Below are 13,875 nucleotides of genomic sequence, written 5' to 3'. Positions count from 1 at the left end.
GCAAAGTGCTTGGGAGGAAATGCGGAAGCCAGTTGTTTAACTCTAGTTGATGAAATAGGGGTATCACCCTTGGTTAAACTGTCATCATCAGCTTCATTGCGCTCACCATTTTCTACTTTTCCAGAGGAGAACATTGACAAGCCCTTCGCTGGCAATATTTGCTTTAATATTACTATTTTTCATAACATAATAGGTTATTTATCTCAGCTAAAACAAGTATAATGAAATGATTTTCTCCTCCAAAGTAAATAATCATCAAAACAATGTTTAATAATGAAAATATGCCATCGTCTAGAAAAATTAATTTGATTCAAATATTGAAAAGTAAAATAGGTGGATATAAGGAATATTGAATAGAAAAAAATGTAATTTGTGGCATACATACCTTAGTGATAACTAACAGTTTCCTAAATGGACTTAAGAAAGTCTCAACAAGAGGTTAATCTTGTCTGCTCCTGGAGACCTAGCAACTACTCAAGGCTAGTGAAGTCAAAAATCTTAGAGGAGATAGTATAGTCACCAATTCACTAAACCATCACAATCCCTAAATACCCTGTAAATACTCATCCCTATATATTGTCCACAGATAAGTGTAGTCCTTATACCTCATCAAGGAAACCTATTTTTGCAACAGATGGAGACTATTACAGAAAACAGTTAATCAAAATACATTGCTGTGGAGCCCTGTGCTACAGAACCCTCCCACACCTAAGGCTCACATAACATTTTGAAAGAGAGAACAGAAAGACTAGGAGCCCAAGGATCAGGGAATACTGGAACATTGGTTCTCTTAGTAAGAAGCTACACCTATAAATTTTCAACAACAAATACTAAGCCGACCTGGGACACTACAGATATGAAAGTGGATGAGGCACAGTGTACAAGGCCTCAGGCTCGAACAACAAAACAAAGCAAAACCACAGGCAACTATAGACTGCTGAGAGAAGAAGTAACGGTCCTCTCCAGGGAATAGTACATGAATTTGTTACTTAACACCAAAAGGTCAGCCCTGAAAATATATGCAATTATCTTTATACAGACAGAACAGCTTCTATTTAAAAATAAGCATGTTTATACACACATAGATGCATACTGTTATTATAAATTTGAAGAAGTACAGAAGTGGTATATAGGACAGTTTGGGGTGAGGAACTAATAGAGAGATGTTGTAACTGTATTATAATATCAAAAATGAAAGAAAAATTTACAGATAATATATTTGCTCTTATTTCAAATTTCAATTCAATTGTATTATATATTAGTCTAACTTTTAGTGAGGATACAGTCTTATATTATATATTTGTAGAAACAAAACATAACAAAAAATTTTGAAAGCAAGGGACAACTTCAAGATACAGACAAAGGTAATAACTTTCCTAGTAAGAATCTATTATTCAGGAAATATTGTTACCAGTTAAGAAATAATAGCTCATTAAATTGAAGATTCTGCACAGTAAACAAATATAAGTATATAAAGAGACTTCCTATATAGAGAATGGAGACAAAGCATTTCTAGCTAAATAGCTAACAGTAATTACTATATTGTATATTCTTGGTTATCTATTTGACAATTATCTAGAGCCAACAATAACTCAAACACCTGGGATGGATTTTCTTGGGTGAATGATGTGAGGTTGGAAGTCCATCTTAACCCCTTCACACATCTCTAGGTTGGCAGCCTACATAAAAGAATATGGAGGAAGCAAGTTTTTGCATTTTCCTTGCTTGCCCCCACACTAGCAAATGGATTCATTGATCTTGTTGCTGAGACATTCCTCCACTGGTATTAGAACAGTAAGTGCTTCTTTGGGATTCCAACATAGACTGAAGACCAGCAACTTTCTAGAAATACGTCGTGAATCCAGCAACAGATTGCGACTGCTGAGACAACTGGTCCTAGGTACTGCTGGGGATGTCTTTCTGTATGTTGTAAATGTGTTGCTATGATTGATTGATAAATAAAATGCTGATTGGCCAGTAGCCAGGCAGGGAGTATAGTATAGGTGGGATAAGCAGAGAGGAGAATTCGGGGAAGTGAAAGGCTGAGTCAGAAGATGCTGCCAGCCACCGCTGCCATGAGAAGCAAGATGTAAGGATACAGGTAAGCCACGAGCCATGTGACAAGGTATAGATTAATAGAAATGGGTTAATTTAAGATACAAGAACTAGATAGCAACAATATTTTTGAACTACACAATGTTACCAAACCACTGTGCATGTTCTCAAAGTTACAGAAGGGTTCGCTTTAAATTGTCTAATTTCTATTATGTAAAACAAAATTACTATCAAAACAAAAATGAACTCTAATGATACAGTTGTTCAGAAATAAATGTAGAGTATAAAACTAGACTATAACATGACTTGACATTCCAGAAATTGAATTTTTTAAAAAAAATAAGTCCTCAAAATCAAAGATAATGTTTGATTTTCTAATTATAATTGCAGTCACAGGTAGAAAATCTGTTCTTTCTTCCCCACTGATTTGTAAAGGTCCCACCAACCTTCTCTTTCAGGTACAAAGCCAGCTGAAACAGGTATAGTCTTTGACATTACCACATCTTTCCTCAGATAGTTTAAAAAAACAATTGAACTGATTTTGGGCTTAAGGGAAAGATCAGAAGTAAAATGATTCTTCACTTTTGTAACAGCCCTCTCATTCATTTATACTTTTGCTGTTGTGACAACGTCTAGTAAAACTGACACATTATAGTCCTCATGTTGCTGATTTAGGTTTCTTTTTTTATTTATTTATTTTTAATTTTATTTTGCAATACAATTCAGTTCTACATATCAGCCACGGATTCCCTTGTTCTCCCCCCTCTCGCCCTCCTCACCTTCCCCCCAGCCCACCCCCCATTCCCATCTCCTCCAGGGCAAAGCCTTCCCCACAGACTGAGATCAACCTGGTAGACTCAGACCAGGTAGGTCCAGTCCCCTCCTCCCAGGCCGAGCCAAGCAATCCTGCATAGGCCCCAGGTTTCAAACAGCCAACTCATGCAATGAGCAAAGGACCCGGTTCCACTGCCTGGATGCCTCTCAAACAGATCAAGCCAATCAACTGTCTCACCCACTCAGAGGACCTGATCCAGTTGGTGACCCCTCAGCCATTGGTTCATAGTTCATGTGTTTCCATTCATTTGGCTATTTGTCCCTGTGCTTTATCCAACCTTGGTCTCAACAATTCTTGCTCATATAAACCCTCCTCATTCTCGCTAATTGGACTCCCAGAGCTCCACCCGGGGCCTAGTCATGGATCTCTGCATCCAGATCCCTCAGTAGTTGGATGAGGTTTCTAGCACGACAATTAGGATGTTTGGCCAAACATCCCTAATCATCAGAGAAATGCAAATCAAAACAACTCTGAGATACCACCTTACGATGGTCAGAATGGCTAAGATCAAAAACACTGAAGACACCTTATGCTGGAGAGGATGTGGAGCTAGGGGAACTCTCCTCCACTGCTGGTGGGAATGCAAGCTTGTACAACCACTTTGGAAATCAATATGGCACTTTCTTAGAAAATTGGGAATCCATCTCCCCCAAGATCCAGCTATACCACTCTTGGGCATATACCCAAGGAATGCTCAACCACACCATAAGAGCACTTGTTCAGCTATGTTCATATCACCATTGTTTGTAATAGCCAGAACATGGAAACAACCTAGATGCCCTTCAACTGAAGAATGGATAAACAAAATGTGGTACATATACACAATGGAATACTACTCAGCAGAGAAAAACAATGACATCATGAGGTTTGCAGGCAAATGGATGGATCTAGAAAAAATCATCCTGAGTGAGGTAACCCAGACTCAGAAAGACAAACATGGTATGTACTCACTCATAGCAGGATACTAGATGTGGATCAAGGATGACTGGACTGCTACTCACATCACCAGGGAGGCTACCTGGAAAACAGGACCCCAAGAAAGACTCGGGGATCACCCAATGACAAAGAAATGGAATGAGATCTACATGAACAGCCTGGACATGAGTGGGGGTAATGAAGGGCGAGGGTCGAGGGAAAGAGAGCTTGGGGGAGCGGGAGATCCCAGCTGGATCAACAACAGAGAGGGAGAACAAGGAATAGGAGACCATGGTAAATGAAGACCACATGAGAATAGGAAGAAGCAAAGTGCTAGAGAGGCCCACAGAAATCCACAAAGATACCCACACAACAGACTGCTGGCAATGGTCCAGAGACAGCCCCAACTGACCTACTCTGGTGATGGGATGGCCAAACACCGTAATTGTCGTGTTGATTTAGGTTTCTAAAGAAAGAAATCTAAAGACCTCAATCATCCTAAATGACAGATAATTTAAGATGATACCATCATCTTGCAATCTGTTACCAATGCCCTTTTTACTTTTCTTTTGTTTATTGTAAAATTTTTATAACACTTCAAAATCCCTTAAAGGGTAACCCAACCTAAGGATACTTTATATTTTAAAATGAGATGAGAAATTGGATGAGTTAGCAGTTGAGAATACAGAGTCCTTTTCCCAAGGAGCCATGTGTAACACTCTGCACCTTCAAGGTGGTTTACAACTGACCCATCTATTACTACAGTTCTGTCAGGCATGCATGTGTTACACAGACATACAAAAAAGCAAAACACTGTTAACAAATAAATTAAAATGAGACAAATTACGTGGAATTCTTAATAATATAAGCCAGTAAAATGGCTTCAATAATGCATTGAGTATAAATTCTTTTCCTTACTGACATATTTTTAAAAGAGCAAATTGATTTAATAGGTATGTCACATGTTTGGGCTTTTATCCTCCCCTTTTTTTCCAGATTATCTTCTTTTTGTGATAAATAGTTAATGACCATTCATATAAAATTTTATATATGAGTTACATTGATAAAATGATATTTTTTAAAAATTGCATTTCTAATATCCTTAATAAAATAATAGATTATCAATAATTGGTACAACATAATAAATCATCAGAGTATTTTTTTGTACTTCCAAGAATTTTTAACATCTGCTTGTGAAACACATTCTTTTAATTTTTTGCTATCATTATTATTGTGTGTGAGTGTATATGTGTGAGTATGTGATATATGTGAAGGGGCAGCTCGTGTCAGGGCCTCATTTTGTACATCAGAGGATTGCTGTGTAGAGTTGATTCCCTCCTTGTCTTTTCCTGGAATCACACATAAGTCCCCAAGTTTGTATGGCAACACATAGACCCACTGAACCATTTTGCTGTCATAATTATCTTAAGGCTTATGGATTAACTAGAGCCTGTATAGAAGCATGAAAAAGGAAACTAGGTTCACTTATAGATGTCCTCAATGAAACAATGACAATTGCTAATTCTTTTGATACTTATTCTCAAGTTTTGACATTCCAAGTAAGATGTAGTAAGCATGCATGAAGCAATTATCAAAAAAATATGCCTTTTTCAAATACATTTCAGTATTGAGCTTGATAATCATCATAAAATTTTATATAATTTACTCAAGGGAATATGAGAATATATATTGTTAAAGGCAGTCATATATTAGCTATCTTTTATGAGTCAGGAATAAATTAATGTGAATAATTCTGAGCAATATCTTCATTTTCAGTATTTTATTATAGTTCCATGAAAATTGTAAAATGTATATGTATTTAAATATTTGATTTTAATTTCTCTTGTAACAAATTCTGACAGATATAAGCTATATTAACAAAATGTCCTGAACTTTTTGAACATTCTAGTCAATTTCTGGCATAATTGAGGTCCCAGTAGTTGATAAGTATTGCTTATAATCAGAAATGAGAAACATACAGCTATACTCTGGAGTCAATACTCAGAGCCCCTATTCTTTATTAGTCCTTCAGATCATTTGGTCACATAACATTATGGTGTCCCCTTCACTGTAAATGATGCCAATATCTCTTCTCTTTGTTTCTGTATTTGACAAGATAATTCTGAAAGAATGAAAAGCTTTCAGACCATTTTAAATCTGAAACTTCATTAAAGTACAGAGAGAATGGTATTTGATCTGTTTTGAGTTGACCATCGAACAAATAACTTTGTATACTTTTCTATTCTATAGGAGGAGGATAAAAGACTGTGGTGATATTTTTATTTTTGCTGAAATGTGGTGATATTTTACTTGTGCTTTGATAAAGCAAGCTTCTCTGGAGATCAGAGGAATAAGTCAGCCACCACACAGAAGTCATGCGATGTTAGCACATACCTTTAATCCTACCACTTGGCAGGCAGGATCTCTGTGAGTTCAAGGCCACACTAGAAACAGAGCCAGGTGTGGTGGCACAGGCCTTAAATTCCAAAACACAGTTAACCATGAAGATCTGGAGGTCAGACAGAAAGTGACAGAACTGGATAGGAAGAGAAAGTGATGTAGCTGGGCAGAGAAAGCAAATCAGATGGCAGAACATCAAGGCATATAGGCATGGGTAGACAGGAAGTAACTGGCATTTGGGAGCTGCAGAGTGGGTGAGGTAAAGTTAGCTGTGGCTTTCCCTGTTTCCCAGATCTCTCCCCATGCTTTTACCCATATATCTGGCTCCGTGTATTTTATTTAATAAGACCATTTAGAAATTCATCAACAAAAGACTCTGAGGAAGAAGGTAGCTAAACTGAACTCATCCTTGAAACATTCATCTCCACTGAAAACTAAGAAGAAAGTGCAAGCCTAACAGAAAAAAATCCACGTGCGTTTGCCATATTTAGCAAAGACTTACTATGAAGCAACAGTTGCTAACATGGGAGAAAAAATAAACAAAAGGACAGATTTAGAATCTGAGGTTGCAAGATATGGAAAGAAAAGGAAGGAGAGAAAATATAACAATTTAAAAATTATTAAGCAGTTAAGGAAACAAGATCATTAATGTTAACAGTTGATAATTATTACTTTTTTGAATATGATAAAAATATGACTTTTCATGAAATGAGGTTTCTTCTCCTTTGCATATATTATCTATAAATGCTAGATAAAATGAGGGTAGAAAAAAGAGTCAGTTGGGAGTATAATTGAATATAATTGTATTAAATACAGCTGTGACATGTTAACTGATGAGGACCTTGAAGTCCAGTATATTGCATTATGGTTTTTAATATCCTTGAAATTCATCATAATAAGCATGTTAAACAAAATCTTGGTAGAATGGAGAAATTCTTCAATGATTAACATGACTCTACAGACCTGTTTACAGATGGAGTATCTATACACTTAATTCAATTACATTCTTTCCTAACTTTTAAAACCCTTTCAACTTTTCTTGAGCAAAACCTGAGAAATTTATTATCATACTCATTCAAGAACACAGTGCAATATATATGAATTAATTAAAAAACTAACCTTTTCATTGTACTCAGAAGTCTAAGATAAGGATGAATAAGATGATCATTTTAAAACAAGTAAACTGTGGTTACATTTCTGTGTTATAACAGTTTTAACAATCAAAAGTCTCATTATTGTTAAAAGATATGAGAGAAAGCCATTGAGTATCAAATAGTTCAGGATACAAACTACAAAGCAGCTGCAAATACATTTGACTAAGCTCAAAGCATTTGATAGCCAGTAAAATGAAATTATTTTAATAAAAATAAGATAGATAACAAACATAAAAATATAGCAAAATATTTTTAATATTTAAAAAGCCATGTTTAAAATTATCTAACCTGGAGGCAGTTCTGTCATTATGGATTTCATCAGACAATTTCATATACACATATTATAAACTTGTTTAATGTTAAAAATGTATAATATCTTTGTCAAACATTCTGCATCTTATAGTTTCTGCATTAAGTCCAGTGGGTCTAAAAATGTAGTTATCTGATTATGATGCAGTCTACAAGACTAATGTTAGAACTGAACATTTGATTTTACTTTAGCACTTACCAATTTTATATAAAAATCACTTAGGGAATGTCATTTTTATTTCTTCCACACTTCAAGTTCCTTTTCTTAAATTCTAATGTCTCTTTATGAAACATTATTTTTTGTCTCATTTGAAGTTATTAGAGTTCTCTGCTGACTATTTAGAAATGTGTCCCATGCCACTAGTATAACTGAAGAAAATAGTGAAAATTTCTTTCATTTCAAGAAGCAGAATTTGTTTTAAATTCATGGTAATTTATTTTGATCAGTACACACTTCCCATATAAGTTTGAATACCATTCCACAAAATGCATAAATGTACCTATACCTAACTACTAAGGAGGGAATAAATATTATCCATATATTTTAAAAATATTTCAGTATACCTTTCTGTAAAACAAAATCATTATAGAATATTCCTCATAATCATTTTGCTGAATATATTTTAATTTGTTTTTCACAAAAATGATTTAGGAAATCTTGAAGAAGTATCCAAACAACATGGGAATGTCAAGTTTTAATCATAACTGAGTAGTAAGAGTTGTTTTCCAGAGCTCTCTTGATAAGGAATTATAGACAAGGCTGCTTTCACAATAGATTTCCTCCCTCCCCCCCAACCCCCCCACCTGACACACCAACAATTCTAGAGGATAGAGATCTAAGGCAAAATGTATTGGCAGCAGTTAATTTTCTCCTACTCCTTAACTCCTTGGCTTGTAGATCCATTTTCTTAATGTCTTTCCAAAAAATCTTTACCATAAGTCTGTTGATATAGACTTTTCTTGATCTATGAACACAAGATTTTACACTGTTACCACAGGTCTTTTACCTCCATTTAACTCAATTTGAGGGGGGAATTGAAATTCTAAATACTCATATATTTTGCTTTTTAATAAAAATTAAAGTTAATTTTCCTCAGTTTGCTGAAGATACTATAAAATCTTGCCTTTGATTCCACTGTGAGATTTTTTTTGGAATTACTGAAAGTCTTGATTCTATGTTATATGTATGACAAAAGCTTCTTGAAGATCAGGAGGTAAAGCACTCAGCTACTTCCCTTCGAACATGCATACCTTTTATCACCATGCTCCCGCCAAGAGGATACTGGGGCTAAGCCTGTGGAATCGTACACAAGATTGAATTTTTCTTTAGGAAAGTTGCCTCGGTGATAGTGTCTATTCACAGCACACTAACACACACACACACACACACACACACACACACACACACACACACACACACACAGAGGAGGGGCAGAGGGAGGGAGGGAGAGGGGGGAGGGGGGGAGAGAGGGAGGGAGGGAGAGAGAGAGAGAGAGAGAGAGAGAGAGAGAGAGAGAGAGAGAGAGAGAGAGAGAGAGAGAGAGAGAGAATTTAGAATTATTGAAAACTTTGCTTTTAAAATCTGTGACAGTCACAAGAATATAATATCCCACTCAGTTTATACCATTGGGTTCATTTTCAGTAACTATGCTTTGAACCAAGGATTGGTATATGCTAATGTTGAGAGCAAAATAATTTCTTAAGAGACCCTGCTTCCTGTATCCAGAGAACCTAGTCCAGTCCCATGGGGGCTCCACAGCCACTGGGGAACACTGGGGCAGGGGGGGCAGGGGGGGCAGGGAGGGCTTTCAAGATCCATCCCTGGTGCATGGGCAGGCTTTTGGGAGCCCGGTGCCTGTGTTGTGGCACTTTGTGCAGCCTTGGTGTGACAGGGAGAGAATTGGACCTGCCTTGGCTGGGTGTGCGAGGCTCTGCTGCCTCTCCATGGATGACCTTGATTTGGAGGATGTGGAGATGGGGGGTGGCATGGAAAGGAGGACTGGTGGGTGGGAGGAGGAAGGAAGTAGGATCTGTGGGTGGTATGTAGGGTGAAAAAAATTTTCAGTAATTGGGAGATTTAAACAGGACATTATAACATTTGGGTTATGTCTTTCTTTCTTTCTTTCTTTATTTATTTGTTTTTTTGAGACAGGATTTCTCTGTGTAGCCCTGGCTATCCTGGAACTTGCTCTATAGACCAGGCTGGCCTGGAAATCAGAGATCTGCCTACCTCTGCTTCCCAAATGCTGTGATTAAAGGCATGTGCCATCAAAAATAAAAGAGAGAGAGAGAGGGAGAGAGAGAGAGAGAGAGAGAGAGAGAGAGAGAGAGGAGAGAGAGAGAGAGAGAGAGAGAGAGAGAGAGAGAGAGAGAGAGAGAGAGAGAGAGAGACCCTGTTTCTACTTTCTAAAAGGAGAGACCCCTTATATGGTCTTATTTTTCTATTTCAGTTTCTAGCACTCTCTGTAGATAGCTGTCTAGCTCCCTTTAAATATATTTATACACCCTGTAGCCAAATGTGTATCTACAAATGCTGCAGCTGAAGTTCAACATTTCCAATTCCTTTGAAAATCCCTGTCAACCTGGTATCCAGTTAGTATGTCAAACACAACAAACTCAAACTGAACTCATCATATTTTGCTCACAAGTTGCTTGGAAAAAGATTTCATAATTTCATTGGGATTATAACTTTTCCATTTTTATACCTCTAAACATCTAGTCATTTCTGACTTTCAATATGATACTTTCAGATACAATAATGCTGATATTGCATCATGTGAAGCACTGTTTTCTTTTTTAATAGTCTATTAGCATAATTTAAGAGTACAAAATTCTTTTCCATATTCACATTTGAAAATCATAACAAGATTTTAAAGACAGCCTAAAATATCATAACTTATAATCTTCCTTTATTTGCCACTCATAAAATAGTCTCAATATCCACTTTACAGCATTCTTTCATTTTATATGATATTATTTTCTCCTTGGAGGCAGAGAAGGTAATATTGTGAAAACAATGTTCACAAGTATATGCTAAAAATCAAAGTTGGTAAAAATAAAGTGTTTAGTGAAAATATTTTCCTTGTTTTTCTTTCAGTAGCAATTATTCTATATGAAGATAAAATTTATATGAAGTGGAAAATGGTACACTTAAAGATGTACATATAAATTATTTTGCCATCAAACTGATTGCCTACAGAACATTATATGATTTTAGTAACTGTGCAAACCATTCTTTCTTAGATATCTAACACATTCTTGAAAAAAGTTATAACTAAGGCAGACACAGTATGTGACAGTGAGACTAGTCTGAACAGATGATAATGGGTGCTTATTTGAATATTCTGCTGTGGATAAAATGTCAAACAACATAATCTTTAAGCAGTTAAGTTTAAAGAGTCATGTAATTATGTTTTAATGTGTTGGTTAAATGATGGTATAAGTCAAAGAAATGAAGAATTATGAAGAAAATGATTCTCATTTTACATCTAAGCAAGCAAGAGGACGTTCCTACATTACTTTGTTTACTAAAAATATGAAAATAATAAAAATAATCACTATAAGATTTCTCCTGCTTTCTCTCAGAAATGAGCACCATTTAAGTCAATGCTCTTTAAGTAAAGTAGTTTTAAACATAAACAAATTTTCTAAAAGTCTCCAAATACTAGGATAACCCACAGGCTCCAGGTACTTCTCTCCAGAGCATTCACTGAGAGGGATGGGGTGATTTCCTAGGTATTTACACAATTTCTGAGTAGTAAACAGTAATCCTAGATAAAGCGTGCCTAGAGATTAGCAGTAGGGGCTTGCTGTTATTGCTGTTGTTATTTTCCCTGCTGAGTGGAAACTAAACATCATCTTTCTAGGTTAAAAATAAGTCCCAGACATGCAGTGCACAATGTCTCTTAAATGTACCTACCAAATTTTATGGATGCATTTTTCATAAATTAAAATATTGTGTCCAGTTGAATAATCTCTTCTACATGAGTAAACCATTTTAAGAATCTTTAATGATAGCTCTTCTAAACCTCAAAAATTCTTCATTGGTTTCTGAGTTTGTTATAGTTTTGGAATACTGACATTACAAGTTATGTCTCCTAAAATAAATAGTAATGTCAGAGTAAAAAGGACATGGAAATCTCTGTTAAGAGTATATGTAGCTCTTTTTAAGATAATTGTAAAAAAATAATTATGATCTTCATTTTTAATGTTTGCTTTTCTCTTGGTACTGAATATCAAATACAAACACAGGTATTCTAACTTAGTAGGCACACACTTTACCACTCTGCTAAATCATAAACACTGAGAATGATATATTTTAAGCACTTGGTGACAATTCTTAAAAGAAATGATTTGAGACTTTATTGTTATCTCTTCCTTATCAAGAAATAATTACAAAGTACTATTATTACAAAATTAAGGCAATTACAATGAATGAAAAGACCTGTGAAGTCAAATAGATTCCATAACAAGAAAGAAAAAAAGTACAGCAGAAATCACATGAAGTGGAGGGGCACTGTTAATGTGTGGAGAAAGAGAGAGGCACACAGGCAATAAGCACATATCTCTGGGCTTCCATTGCACAGTTCATCAGCAGGAGGACAGTACCACAGATTCATACAAAAGAGATTGAACATTTGAATGAGGGCAGCTCACAAGGAAAGTCTCAAATAAAAAAATAAAACAAAGAGTAAAAGAAAACCCCAGTGAGTCAACAGTAAAACTGAGTTTGCAGCATTTTCAATAGACTACGTGGTACACAAATTATGTTAGCTATGAAGGACAACTCAAAAGAAACACTACATTAAGATACAGAAAAGAAACAGAACTTAACATGACTATAGTTTCCAAGAATTCTGGGATATAAGTATTCCAAATTTTGGAAACTGTGTGATAGAGAAATGAACTACAATAAAACTACAGATATATGCAATCTAGTAAACAAAATTTTAGCAGTCAATTTGCCAAATATACAATTCAAAATGGAAGTTCAATTATAAAACATACTTAAAATATCAAATAGACTCAACCAGAGACAAATTACTTGGTGACATCATTTAATCAAGAGGTAAACTATGCAAAATAAAATAACAGTACTTAATTTTGTAAAAAATAAAATTCATTCACAAAGATAACACAAATCAGAATACCATCTCTGCAAAATCCCTGAAATTCATAGTTTTGGAATAATATACTTCAAGTCCTCAAAGTAAATAATCATCAACGTTTGCTATTTCCAGCAATCATCCTTTGAAATTGATGGAGACATAAAGATATTAAAAAGAATTATCTACTGAAGTAGTTCATGCCTGTCAAGACAGAACTACAGAAAACACCTGCAGGAACACTATATTCAGATGTAGAATAGTGACAGTATCAAACACTAGAGCCCTGGAAAGGATAAACTTTGTGAGAGCAAATGAAGTCAAACTAGAAAACAGTAAACAGGGAGAGAAATGACTATGTCCAACTCAGCAAAACAACAAACCCTTCATAAATAGGGTGGATTGGTGAACAAATACTAAGAATATAATCAGCAATAATCAGAGGAATCCACCGAACTTTCTCAAAAACAACTCTAAAGGTTACAGGTCTACATTTAAAATAAGAATATATGATTACAAATAAGATCTGAACATGTTTTGTCTCCAAGAAAACATCTCATTGCTAATGACATAAAGTGACTAAGAGTTACATGATAAATTATTAGGAAAATTGAAACCCCAAATAAATATAATATGAAATATATTTCAATTCATAATTAGGTAAATGTGACAAGGAGGCCCACTACATAACAATGCTGTGAACAATCCATCAAGAATATGTAACAATTATAAATATGTAACAATGAATATTGGACCTGTTATTTCCAAAACAAATCATTATGGAAAAAGGACAGATGAATCTTGAAAAAAAAATACAATTGCTTGGCTTCAAAAACCCCTTATTTTGTCTAATTGGGTCATCCACATAAAAAAGGAAAAAGTTCTTCAGAGTTCATCTGTAGCATAAATTAAATGGACTCAGTATACAAGAAAAGTCATTTAAAAGCTACAGACCATCGATTCTTTATAGAAGCTCATAATATATTATAGGAAAGTGCATACAATTTTAGACCATAAACAAATCTTTTTAAGTAAAAGAACTTAATTAACTCTTGTATATTTCAAATAATACTAAAAACTACCCTGAAAAATATAAAAGTTA

This window comes from Peromyscus californicus, unplaced genomic scaffold (genome assembly GCF_007827085.1).
Source record: "Peromyscus californicus insignis strain IS unplaced genomic scaffold, ASM782708v3 Scaffold_12__1_contigs__length_115047231, whole genome shotgun sequence".
NCBI lineage: Eukaryota > Metazoa > Chordata > Mammalia > Rodentia > Cricetidae > Peromyscus > Peromyscus californicus.
Note: the sequence above shows the minus strand (reverse complement) of the source record.